The 13,975-nt window shown below is 35.2% G+C and overlaps 1 long non-coding RNA gene across 1 annotated transcript; it reads right to left on the reverse strand.

Annotated features, from left to right (window-relative positions):
- Positions 1 to 8,640: 8,640 nt before the first annotated feature.
- On the reverse strand, positions 8,641 to 13,946 carry LOC145813598 (uncharacterized). Its single transcript, XR_014356780.1, has 3 exons — positions 13,826 to 13,946; positions 13,515 to 13,616; positions 8,641 to 9,000 (listed from the first exon to the last, which is right to left on the reverse strand). It is a non-coding gene; the product is annotated as an uncharacterized LOC145813598 (long non-coding RNA).
- Between the last annotated feature and the right edge of the window lie 29 nt (positions 13,947 to 13,975).

The raw sequence follows: 13,975 nt of genomic DNA on the forward strand, positions 1-13,975 counted from the left end.
TTAAACACATCTAAGTAAAATGCATCTAAAAAAGTAAAAAAAAAAAAATGCTTAAAACTTTAAAAATATTCACTAAAAACAAAAAACTCAGTTTTCAAAAAACTTAATTTAGAAAACTGAAAATTAGGGCTTGTTTGGTTTGTATCTCAAGATATAATTTTTGAGAAATTTTTTAAAAATTTGTTGTAGTTCAAATTTTTTGAAAAAAAAATTCCAAAATCACTTTTCAAAAATTTTCAAAATTTCAAAGTGTTTACAAAACCCACCCTGGAGTGAGAATAAATATTTTATGTTTTAAATATTTATTTATTTTTTTAATGTGCACTATATTTCGAGGCTTTTTCCATATCAAGCCAAATTATCATCTTAATTCCCAAACTAGGCCTAGTTTGGACGAAATTCCCAAACTAGGCTAAAGCGGTATTACAAAACACGCTTTCACTGTTTGGGGCCGAAAATTTGATGAACATTGAAAGTGCTATTAGAAATCACGCTTTTAATTAAGAAAGCATGGTTGCAAACCACGCCTTTAACATAATTTTTTTTAAAATTCAGAAAGCGCTATTGTTAGTGTAGTTTTTTGTAAAAATGAGAACGTTATTTGTTATATTCAATGAATAATGGTTACATTATTGGGTTCTCACGATTGAGAATATGAACTAATTAAGAGAATGTGTATTTCTCCTAAAATAAATTTTGTCAATATTTTTGTAATAAAACTTAATACATAATATAAGAAGTCACTAATTTACTAAATACTCATACATACATGAAAACAACATAACTGAAGTTGCAAATGTAACAGTTTTCAATTACATAGGTAGTACAGACATAAGTCTCCCACAAAAATACATTCTGGACACCATGAACTGAACACACAATACATACATCCTAGACACCCTGAACTGAACACACAATACATACATCCTAAACACCCTGAACTGAACACACAATACATAAACATAGCAGTTAGATAGACAAATATTAGGCAGACAATCTGACAAACTCATTACGGAAACACTTAGTCTAACACAGACATTACATATTAATGCAAGTTGTTATATTGCCGAAGTGTAGACATTAACACCTAATTCACGCTTAAATCGGCAGGTGGCTCAGAGTCTGAATAATCCGAAAGCTCAGCGTCAGAGACAAGTTCAGGATCCTCCATGATACCCTTGATAGCCGCAACATTTGGTTCTGTTCTGTTCTTCTGGGCATCCTTCTTAACTACGTGTAGCTGTATATCGCGAGCTAACCTACGGCCCATTTGAGAAATCTCACATTGTAGTCTTTCACATAGTCGATCAACATTATCAGGATCTTCCTTTTGGATCTCAACAAAACGTGCTTTTGGCACCTTCAATCGATTTTTCCGACATAATCTTTCCATTTGCACTCGCTCTATAAATAGTGCGGGCCACTTCAAAAGTCTAGCGTTTGCTAAACCATATCCTGTTTGATTATCTGATAGATCCTCCACCAAACCACATGGATCTCGATAGTACTTGGGCATGACAAAATGTCGCTTCCCAAACCTATCATGATAAGCACAAGAGGCATCTAACAAAGTAAATGGTGTTTCATCGTCAGCATCGCCACTTCCCCTTCCCCCTCCTCGTCGTGAACTGTCACCCCTTTGCAAGTTCCTACCTCCTCTGCGATTCTCACTCCCTCCCATGAACCATGTAGCCATGCTAATTTTTTAAAACAAATGAATGATAATTTTGTAGGGTGAAATGAGTTGTAAGGTTGTGTCTTCACCTTTAGTCGTTTATATAGTTGGTTATGAACGGCTTTAGAAAGATGCCTCTGCATGACAATCCCACAAATACGAACAAGGTATGAGTTGTCACTAGAATGAAAAAATAGAGTAAAGCAAATACTATGTACCAAGTCACGTGACTTGACAATCCATTTGTATATACCAACAAAGTAAGGGCATGCTCACTGTAAGGTAAATCAGTGAATTCACTGTTGCCATGTGACTTTCTGAATTGAGAATCCCACATATATCAATAAGAGATGAGTTGTCACTGTAATTAAAAAATCGAGCAAAAAATTGAGAAAACCAAAACTTGTGCACCAAGTGACATGACTTGACAATCCATCTGCATATACGGACAAAATAAGGGCATGCTCACTGTAAGGTAAATCAGTGAATTCATTGTTGCAATGTCACTTTCTGAATTGAGAATCCCACATATATCAATAAGAGATGAGTTGTCACTATAATAAAAAAATCGAGCAAAAAATTGAGAAAACCAAAGCCTGTGCACCAAGTCACATGACTTAACAATCCATCTGCATATACGGACAAAATAAGGGCATGCTCACTGTAAGGTAAATCAGTGAATTCATTGTTGCCATGTGACTTTCTGAATTGAGAATCCCACATATATCAATACGAGATGAGTTGTCACTATAATAAAAAAATCGAGCAAAAAATTGAGAAATCCAAAGCCTGTGTACCAAGTCACATGACTTGACAATCCATCTGCATATATGGACAAAATAAGGGCATGCTCACTGTAAGGTAAATCAGTGAATTCATTGTTGCCATGTGACTTTCTGAATTGAGAATCCCACATATATCAATACGAGATGAGTTGTCACTGGAATAAAAAAATCGAACAAAAAATTGAGAAACCCAAAGCCTATGCACCAAGTCACATGACTTGACAATCCATCTGTATATACCGACAAAATAAGGGCATGCTCACTGTAACATAAATCAGTGAATTCATTGTTGCCATGTGACTTTCTGAATTGAGAATCCCACATATATTAATACGAGATGAGTTGTCACTGCAATAAAAAATCGAGCAAAAAATTGAGAAACCCAAAGCCTGTGCACCAAGTCACATGACTTGACAATCCATCTGCATATACGGACAAAATAAGGGCATGCTCACTGTAAGGTAAATCAATGAATTCATTGTTGCCATGTGACTTTCTGAATTAAAAATCCCACATATATCAATACGAGATGAGTTGTCACTGTAATAAAAAAATCGAGCAAAAAATTGAGAAACCCAAAGCCTGTGCACCAAGTCACATGACTTGACAATCCATCTGCATATACCGACAAAATAAGGGCATGCTCACTGTAACGTAAATCAGTGAATTCATTGTTGCCATGTGACTTTTTGAATTGAGAATCCCACATATATCAATAAGAGATGAATTGTCACTGCAATAAAAAATCGAGCAAAAAATCGAGAAACCCAAAGCCTGTCCACCAAGTCACATGACTTGACAATCCAGCTGCATATACGGACAAAATAAGGACATGCTCACTGTAAGGTAAATTAGTGAATTCACTGTTGCCATGTGAGTTTCTGAATTGAGAATCCCACATATATCAATAAGAGATGAGTTGTCACTGTAATAAAAAATGAAGCATATGTAGGCAATGTTGTGTTTCACTTAGCTATGCATCATTCGTTGTTACGACCAACTATTTGTATTTCATTGAAAAGTATGACTATTTGAATTTTTGTTGTCATTTCGAATTATTTTAAAATCAACTTTTGAATATTCAATTTGTAATATTTTGGGAAACATTTACAATCTTAACTTTTGAAATGAACTTTAAAATAATGGTGGATCTTGTGAGTGAAACGTGGGTTAGGTAGGAGTACTTGGCCACCCAAGTTTGTGAATATCATGGTGCATTGAAATCTATCCTGAAAATTGGTGCATTCAAATTTGTCCAGAAAACTGGTGTTACACAGTAATTTTGGAAGTGTTGTTCTCTTTGGGTATAAATCCGAAAAATATAAATTCAGCGTCATTAGAACTGGTTACAAGTCTAGTTTTTTATTTTTTTGGAAAAAAGACAGGTACTAGAAATGTAAGAAACTATACTTGTAAAAAATGTAAGAAACGTAAGAAAAATATAAAATCAGCGTCATTAGAACTGGTATAAATCTGAAATATATCCGTACGTTAGATGAACAACAACATTGTCTTACACTCCAATAACGAAGATACGACACAACATACAAACATATATGAAAGATAAAGGTGTTTGATTTCTCATTCCTCATCTGACATGTAGTAGTCACAGAGATATTTTTCATTGTTTAAGACATTATTTCGCTCAATCACTGTCAAATCTCTATTGCTTGCTTCTGCCATTTCAGCGGCTAGCTGAAGCATGAAATGTCGACATCTTCGCATCAACATTCTGTTGTTCTCCTTCTTAATTCTGCTAACTGCTTTTTCATAGTCACTCACATTTCGTCTAGCCATGGTCAATGAACGACGATGAGGTACCGGTGCCCCAAAGTTACGTAGATCATTAGACAATCCTTCTTGCTCCGTTACCCTGAACGCCCATTCTGCTCAGATACCAGCATAATAATCCTTCGGACTCGAGTACTTTTCGCTCTTGTAGTCATAAGTAAATGGAGGTAGCAGCCACACTTTCAGATTTCTTTGCCGGCGTGAACTTCCTGCACCTCTTGAAGACATTGTTCATAAAATAAACCAACAAATAATAATAGTAATTGTAGATATATTACTAGAACAAACATCATACTGGAGGTATCGCTATTTATAGACATCATAGTGGGGGTTAACTAGAGATGATCTAGTGATGATAATGCATGATGGGGCACTATGGAAGAAGTGATACCCATGATATTATTTTATGTTATTCATTTCATGCACTCCTAAGTACCCGTGACTTTGTGTGTTGAGTAGTATTTTCTGCTTCTTTTTATATTCGGTAAATTACACTTCACTGCCTTCAGTCCATCACATAATTGTTTATCAACACTATTGCCATGTGGTCGTATTAATGTGACTTACATGAATTCTGAAAGGTGAGGAAAAAACAAAGCATGTACGTTGCGCTGCACAAAGTCACATGCATCACGTAATGTGAGGAAAAAAGTCACATGCATGGCAAAGTCAGAAAGTCACATGCATTACTGCATCATTGCATAAAGTGACATGCATCACTGCATCACTGAACAAAGTCATATGCATCACTGCATCGCTGCACAAAGTCACATAAGCTAAGGAAAAAACAAAGCATCCAAATTATTACATCTGTTCAAGTCACTGGCGAGTATCACTGAGAAATGTTGGACGTATCACTGTGCCGAGCTACAATTTATTATCGTACCACACCTACTGTGCCCATGTGAATTATGCAATTCATAAAAATTTTGAGGGGGTGTCAGAACAAAATAACAAAACAATTAGACCCTTTGTGTTTAAAAAGCCACCCTATGCATCCCCAAATAGATTCATAAACGTTGAACATGAAATATCATACAGTTAGAATGTATTGAAGATTAATTTGTAGTAGAGTTAGAATGAATGGGTTTTTCGATGAACAGAACTTGAAAGTGTTACAAACAAGAACAACACCGACTTAAATCAACACATAATTAACTTCAAATTAAATTGGTCAAATTTCTCCAATGAAATTAAATGAAATATGTAAGGTAAAAAATGAAATTAAATATGTTGTCAAGGCAAAATAAATTGAATTATATTTGTAAGCGGAAAAATTAAATTAAATTTTCAAGTGGATTTAAACTTTGCTTAAAACCTTTAGATATGCACTGAGTAGTAAATAAAAGTCGAAGTAACAACTCCTATCAAGTTGATGCATAGTTGTTCAGGTCATAAATACTGACGTGACAACTCTGATGCATAGTTGTTTACAATAATTTCATACATACAGCTACCATGTGTATATATTGTATAAATATCGCATCATACCACAACAAAAGTTTTACAGCTATTTCGAGCGATATCATCATGACATATACAGTGGTTGATCTGTATTCAGCAATGGGTCGCTATTGGGTTGCAGATGGAGATGAATTTCAGTACCCACTTAATCCAAATTTGCGTTACTCACGTGCCACCGTCAATACCATGAGAGTTGAGTGGGAATTTCGCATAACTCGAGCAAATGTTCTCGTTGAGTTATGTCGTGAAGTTAATATTAAATTTCCTCACCGGTTAGCCATGCGTATGCCAACTGACACTCCACAGTTGTTGCAAAGGGCATTGCATCATATCCGCGACGAAGTTAATCGCATGACCCAACTTTTGCAAAGGTCCTCACTAATGAAGACCGCAAATGAGCGTGCCGAAGATGGGTTAATGGATGATGCACACCAGTACTTCACCTGGAGCATGGATGTTATGTATGAATATGATATTGAGATATCAGATGATGATGATAATGAATGAAATTGTTTAGATGAATGACCAAACCATTTATGTTTTAATGGATTTGTAATGCTTATCCATGACTTATCAATGAAGGGAGATAGTTCAATTGTTTTTGAAAAGTTCAAGTAATTGTACAAATACTTCAATGAATGGATTTGTGTACTTATAAATGTAGTGATTTCATAAATTTCAGGTTAACCCCAAGTTTAGCTTTCTGTCAACCCTCCCATTCCTTACTAGAGTCATCATTTTAACTGGACTTCCAGGAATTGGAAGGTGACTCTTTCTTCTTTCCTAATGGAGATTGAAATTCTTTACATAGAGGTCACTATTTGAGGAACCCCAGTTAAGGGAAGCTTTTGACTAAGCTACCTGTTCTGTTTTCTGTGTTGTTGAAGGCAGTAGTTCGTCTGTCTGAACTTTAGTAGTCCCCCAATTGGACCAACCACTTCGCTTTGAGCTTGTTTGTTCAGCCCCCAAGTTTAGTTTTCTGTCAACCCCCCATTCGTTACTAGAGTCATCATTTTGACTGGACTTCTAGGAATTTGAAGGTGACTCTTTTTTATTTCCTGATGGAGATTGAAATTCTTTATGTAGAGGTCACTATTTGACGAGCCCCAGTTAAGGGAAGCTTTTGATTGAGCTACCTGTTCTGTTTTCTGTGTTGTTGAAGGCGGTAGTTCATCTGTCTGAACTTTAGTAGTCCCCCAATTGGACCAACCACTTGGCTTTGAGGTTGATTGTCCAGCCCCCAAGTTTAGTTTTCTGTCAACCCTCCCCCCCCCCCCAATTCCTTACTAGAGTCATCATTTTCACTAGACTTCTAGGAATTAGGAGGTGACTCTTTCTTCTTTCCTGATGGAGATTGAAATTCTTTACGTAGAGGTCACTATTTGAGGACCCCCAGTTAAGGTAAGCTTTTTGACTGAGCTATCAAAAATGGTTTTGCCAATGCCGTTTTAATGAAAACGATTTTGGTGAACCCGTTTCACCCTATATTGGGAATAAAGTAGAAAACACAACCTATAAGTCGGACTAAAATATTCAAAATGCCCCAAACAGGGAAATTGCCCAGTCAATCCCAACAGCCGCACCATTATCAATCAATCTTCCATCATAAACCCTAACCCTAATTTTCTCTATTCAGCCTAACAAAACTTCTTCAATCCAACACACTTAACCCTACTAGTTCAATAAAATATAAACTACCCTTAACAACAACAACTACTCAAAACAAAAACCCTATTAAATCAGACTTGAAATTACATGTGCTATATATAGCAATGTTTTCTCAAGGCTGATTTCCTCTTCCTCTTGTAATTCCTGGTGAAAATGATCTGAGAATTCAAAAAAAGTTTGAATTTGAAATTGGAAATGAGAGATCGGATTGGATTGGATTGGTCTTACAAAGATTGGATTGGATTGGTCTTACAAGGGATTTGAAAGTCACTGCTCAACATAAAAACCAGAATAAAAGAGCTCAAGATAAATAAGAGGTGCAACCATAAAGAAAGGAACAAGTCTTTATCATTATACACAAAATTGTCAATAGACAATTCTACTTCAGCAAGTCATGCTGCACAACCAATAAATTCCTCCACTTGTTCTTTAAAGGGTTGAGAATCAAGAAACATAGCATCTAGAGCACAAAAAATGAAACAGGCCTCTAGGATCATAGACTCATGATCATGAAAATCCTTGGACTTCAAAACATTGAGAAGATCATCCTAAAGGCGCACTGCAGCCTGCTTGAATACCTCAACAATTGAATTTGTCATGATGTTTCCTTGTAAAATTTTGGGGGGAGGGCTGAGACTTGATGGCCCCGAAAGAGAAGAACCTAAAGGCTGACCAAGAAGAGTAAGCAAAGATGGTTTGTTAGATTGAGCAGGTGACAGACTCGGCATTGCAATGTTTGGTGCTTCAGCATCAAATGTGTCGACATCTTGAGGGACAAAAATGGGATCAAATACAGGGACAACACCTGAGAAGAAATGCAAAATAAATTTGAAAATTGGTTGCCAGACATGAAGAAAAAGCTAACTGAAGTATATAGTCATACTTATAACGAAAGAAAGGCTTAGAAACAGGAAATATCAGGCATTGAGATGGTGAAAACACAAGCCGTCCACACCAGCCCTTAACATTAAACCCTAAAATTTGACATATGGTCGTTCCCTTCGAACAATTATCTGTCAGGGCCAATGTGGTCGTAGGCAAGGCAGAATCATTGTGGTAGTAAGTAAAACCTACACAAGGTGAATTCATATAAGAACCACATTAACAAAATTATTTCTCCACAACCATTCATTCACTCTATTATTCATCCAAAATTATTTCTCACCTGTAACCTGTGCATATACAAAACTATTTCATTCAATTATTCATTCAAAATGATTTCATTCAATTATTCATTCAATTATTTCTCACCTATAACCTGTGCATATACAAAATTATTCATCCATCCATTCATTCATTCAATTCTCAACCATTCAATAAAAATATTTCTCCACAACCTGTAGTATTCAATTTTCAACCATATACACAACTTAACTATTAACCGTACATATCAAAGAAAATAAAAATCCATAAATATAGTATAATCTAACAAATACATATACTATCCGAACCAACAATTACAATTCAAACTTAAAAAAAAAAAAAAAAAAACTTAATAACAAAACATATCAGCTGTACATGTTTTCCATAAACAAAAAATATAATGTAAATTGCGCCCATGCAAACATCATCAATCTGGCCCAAAAACATCACTGTATCCATGCCAACATTATCAATCTGCAACAAAAACCAGTGAGGTAAGTAATAAAAAATGCAGAGCATGATGTTTGTTTAAACAGAATATGGTTCAATTTATTTAACAAGTAATTTAGCTTATGGAGAAGGAAAAAATTAGATAACTAACTCAAATGAATTTAGATGAATAACACAACGAATGTACCAATTGATATAGCAAGACTATATTAATAAAAATCAGTCAATGATTCCTTTTAGCTTAACATATTGTTATTTCAACTAAAATAGGCAAATAACGATTTATGAGGATATAACACACAATATCAATTATACAGCAACAACGTGAGTTTATCAATTAGCTTTTTCGCACTCTTAACGCCATTTTTGCTTTTTCGCACCCTTAACGCCATTTTTCGATTAAGTTTAATACATTTTCAGCTCTAACTCCCAACCTACTCGTGCTAATTACATTTTGTCTGTTGTCACAGGTCCTATTTGTCACAGGCAATGTAGCCGTGACTTCCGTAACGTGGTTCGGGGGCTGTTTTGCAGTTTCGCCCCTTTAACGCCAATTTTCGGTTAAGTTTAAGGCGTGTTCGGCTCTAACTTCCAACATACACGTGCTAATTACATTCCGTCTATTGTCACAGGTCCTATTTGTCACGGGAAAGCTGGCCGTGACATTTGAACGGTGGTTCAGAGGCTATTTCGCAGTTTTGCCCCTTTAACGCCCTTTTTCGGTTAACTTGAAGGCGTTTTCGGCTCTAACTCCCAGCCTACACGGGCTAATTAAATTCTGTCTATTTTGACAGGTCCTATTTGTCATAGGGAAGGTGGCCGTGACATCCGAACGGTGGTGCGGGGGCTGTTTCAGAGTTTCGCCCTCTTAACGCCCTTTTTCGGTTGAGTTTAAGGCGTTTTCGGCTTTAACTTCCAACATACACGTGCTAATTACATTCCGTCTATTGTCACAGGTCCTATTTGTCACGGGAAAGCTGGCCGTGGCATTTGAATGGTGGAAAAAATGAGATTACATTCCTTAATTTCAATCATGTGGAAAAAAATGAGAAATCAAACCATCAATGCAATATATTCCCCTCAGTACCTAGATTACCTTCCTCAACCTTTTCTGCTATAATTCTATCTTCGGTGTTGCTGCACATTCAATTCTGTCAGTGTACAGTTCGAAGGAATGAGTAAGATCATGATCATGATCAATCGCGATGCAATTGCAAACTAGTGGGTTCTTACTAAATTGGTCATGAGCCAAAATTTTGCCAATCTAGATGCTGCTATAATGGGCCAATACCGTGGGCTCATGATCATCACTTTTTTTACATGTTAATGTTCTTAACAAATTCTATCTTTGAATATGAAATTGAAATTACAACACCAATTGGTGAAAGGGGAATGTAACTCACATTGATGCCACCAGAAAATAGAATGGAATTGCTCAGATACACTTTAAAATAATAATAATAATAATCCAAAAGTGCCAAAAGCTCCAGATGTGTGTCATTCATTGCAGAAATAATGCCCTAGAAAAACATGTGCATTACACCAAAAACACAACAAAAATAGAAGGCCTCCGGTGTATTTGGTTGCATTCACAACCTATATAACCCTCTTTTTTTTCTTTTTCTTTTTCAATTTTATATTAAAATCATAGCCAAAAAAGGTTGTGGAAATATTTGCCAACAACCTGAAAAAACACTTGGAAAAGAACCAACTTCTTCCAACTATACTAGTATATACAAGATTTAATTGACAAACACAATATAATCAGAGGGAAATGCTATGGTCCGAAGAATGTTCTCCCAAATTTTGCAAAGGAAGCAATATGTGAATCAAAAACATAGTATAGCTGAGCTCACTAAAGGTTTGTTAACAGTAAAGAATACCTAGCTTGCATCAAAGCGGCTTGGATAATAGATATATATATCAACCCAAATCATCCATGACTACCAATCAGCAAACTAAAATGAAAGACAGAGCAACATGAAATCTTACAACTACACTATAGAGTTCCTTAGTTACGCTTCATACAAAAGAACATTGTCATATTTCGGACGATCAAAAATATGCTATGTCTATCATGGTTCACTTAGGAGAAATTGCAGCCCAACAAATGTCATTTCACCTATTCCATAGTCACAACCCTTTCATCATGATCTCCTACCCCAAAATATCATGTATTTTTCCTTGAATAACACCAGCCAAAAAGAGTAACTAAACAAAAAACACTGGAAAGTAGGAAAAATACAATGCGGGAAGGGGGAAAAAGAAAAGAGAACAAAAGACATAAACAAAAAGTAAAACGTATAAAAATCAGTAGCTTGTTTTTTTTGAATTCTCTATGACATGTCACAAAAAACATATCTGTCACAATCTCAATTCATATTCTTGCATAAGTGATCAAATACAACAATAATAACTACACAAAACCAACTTAAATAATAATAATGGACAAATCCTTATGAAAGTTAAATCATCACAATAGCAGCACCACCACCATAGACCTATGTTTTGCAATCGTTACCAGGAGATGTAAACAGCTAATAAGCAAAAGAGCACAGATTCTTTTTATTATAATTTTCTTCTTCTTCTTCAACCACCACCACCGCCACCACGATAGTCCTATGTTTTGCAGTAAACAGCTAATTGGCTACCAAGAGATGTCAACTAATTGGCAAAAGAGGATCGATAGAGCTCTCTCTCTCTCTCTCTCTCTCTCTAGAAAGCGTAATGAGTATATAATTGCACAAAAATGCACATTCACTATTCTCATAAGTGATTTAATGCAATCTTCCAGTATTATTCTAGGAACGTATACTAACATTTGCTATCTCAAAATTACTTTTCCAATTATTTTTGTTTGGCGAATGATACCTGCACCAAGGACAAGCATATTTCGGAAGCTATGACCTCTGTCTCTCAAGCTCCAACAATCTCTATGCTATCTCAAAATTATACAACATGTTTTGCTGAATGAAGAATCCATGAGACAGCCACATATTTAAAATTGCCAACAAATCCATGTTTTCTTTCCATGGGGAGTATAAAGTAATGTGGATACAACCATATTCATTTTGCTTGTCATAAAAAGGTATCCAAATTCAATTTAGGTCAAGAAACAATGTATTAAATGGTTATACTTAAATTAAGAAAAGGAACTGTGTAACTAATCTGAGCAGCCACAAACAGGATAAAGACATAGTACCTTCTTGCTTTACAGGATTAGTAGCATAAGGTTCGACAATGACTCTTACATTACTAGTAGCATAAGACAAGAATTTCACTAGTAAATTAACCTCTAATACAATTCAGTCAAGCAATTTGACAAGGCAGTACATACCATTTTCATTAACATATAAGATAAACAAACAAACTTGTTATAACACTTCTAAAGACTATGTAAGTGCAAAAGGCCTCAGAAAAAAAAAAAAAAAAAAAAAACATAGGACAAGAAATATGAGAGCAGAGACAATATGTTTTTCCATTAATCAACCATGACAAGGTAAGCAACTTAACTTCTAATCAGCCATATATGGACTCACAAAATGGATAAATAAAACCAATCCATAGGTAACATTTTTTAGAATCAACAGAATCAAGCAAACAAGAGTTGAGTTATGACAAGAAATATAGGCTGGCAACAATATGATGAATGCTATGAGTGTATGTCAATATATAAAAATTGAGAAGCAATGTGGTGGGGATTAAAATATCACAGAGTTTGAAACACTTTAATGCACTATGTTGGGATCCTTTTTACTGGTTGGCTTTTTAGTTTTTTTAGTGACTTTTTGGCTAAAAAAATAACTTGCCAAACGAGGCCTAATTGGTAGACAACATTTAAAATGCCAAAAGCACAGAGATGGCAAAAATTTTCAAAAAGCCCCACATTATAAGGTATATTTCAATTAAAAGCGCATGAAATATTAAATTATATTCCACAAACATGATGTAAGAAATTTGGCTCTGACCCTACAAGTGCACAAAAAATTAATTTAGGGTTGACAGCTTGGCTATTCAATTTCAACCAAAACAACTGACTACCCATTAATGGTAGTAAATTGAAAGAAGAAAAAATTAACTAATGTATATAAATATATAACCTCTTGTTTCACAGAACAGGAAAAATATATATATATATATATATGGAGAGGTTTCAAATTTGAATAGATTAGAAACATTATAAATTTAAATTCAGAAAGAAAAAGAAAAAGAAAAAGAAAAAAGAAGAAATCAAGGTGCATATCACATGCATTTGTTCATTGTGATGCTACAATGGATGGACCATGAGGCACATATATTGTAAAATTAGCAAATACATGAAAACTCATTACTTTGACTGGGGGCCTTTACAGATTGCATGATAAAATATATGCATTTTCTTTCTTATGCATGATGTGTTAAACTCACACCATTAATGAACATGGGTATGATTATGATAACTGTGCATAACAATTTTAAAAAATGATAACCATCACATCATTGTAATTGAGCACATCAAATACATCACAACTTTATTACATATTGAGAAATTACATCACCTTGAGAATCAAACTGGCTATTTGACGGCGTGCGTTTTCCACATCAGAAATTGTGTTGTCGCTATCTTTAGAGCTTATAATAATTACACAGTCTTCATGTCACTGCAAACATCAAAAGGCAGTGAAAAATGTTGCCACTTTCAATAAGCAAATTATGCATGAAGTAGCTAAACAAATAGAAAATATAGGTATTCCAAATGTTCAGAACATGCTTCAATTTAGTGCTTAAACTATCAATTCATTGACTTCTTTAGCTAATAGTGGGGAGCTGCAACACATCCAAAGCTATTTTAAGACCATAAAATTCATACCCAATTATCAGCTCACTGATCCAAGCCAGCAGCAGCAACACACAGCCGGCAGCAACCAGAATGAAGAAGCAGCAAGCAACCAGCAACCAGCAACCAGCAACCAGCAACACAGCAAGCAGCTACCCCTTCCTTCAAAACAGTAACAACAAT

The sequence above is a fragment of the Camellia sinensis genome, chromosome 15, assembly GCF_055761805.1.
Source record: "Camellia sinensis isolate YWXY chromosome 15, ASM5576180v1, whole genome shotgun sequence".
In the NCBI taxonomy this organism is placed as follows: domain Eukaryota; kingdom Viridiplantae; phylum Streptophyta; class Magnoliopsida; order Ericales; family Theaceae; genus Camellia; species Camellia sinensis.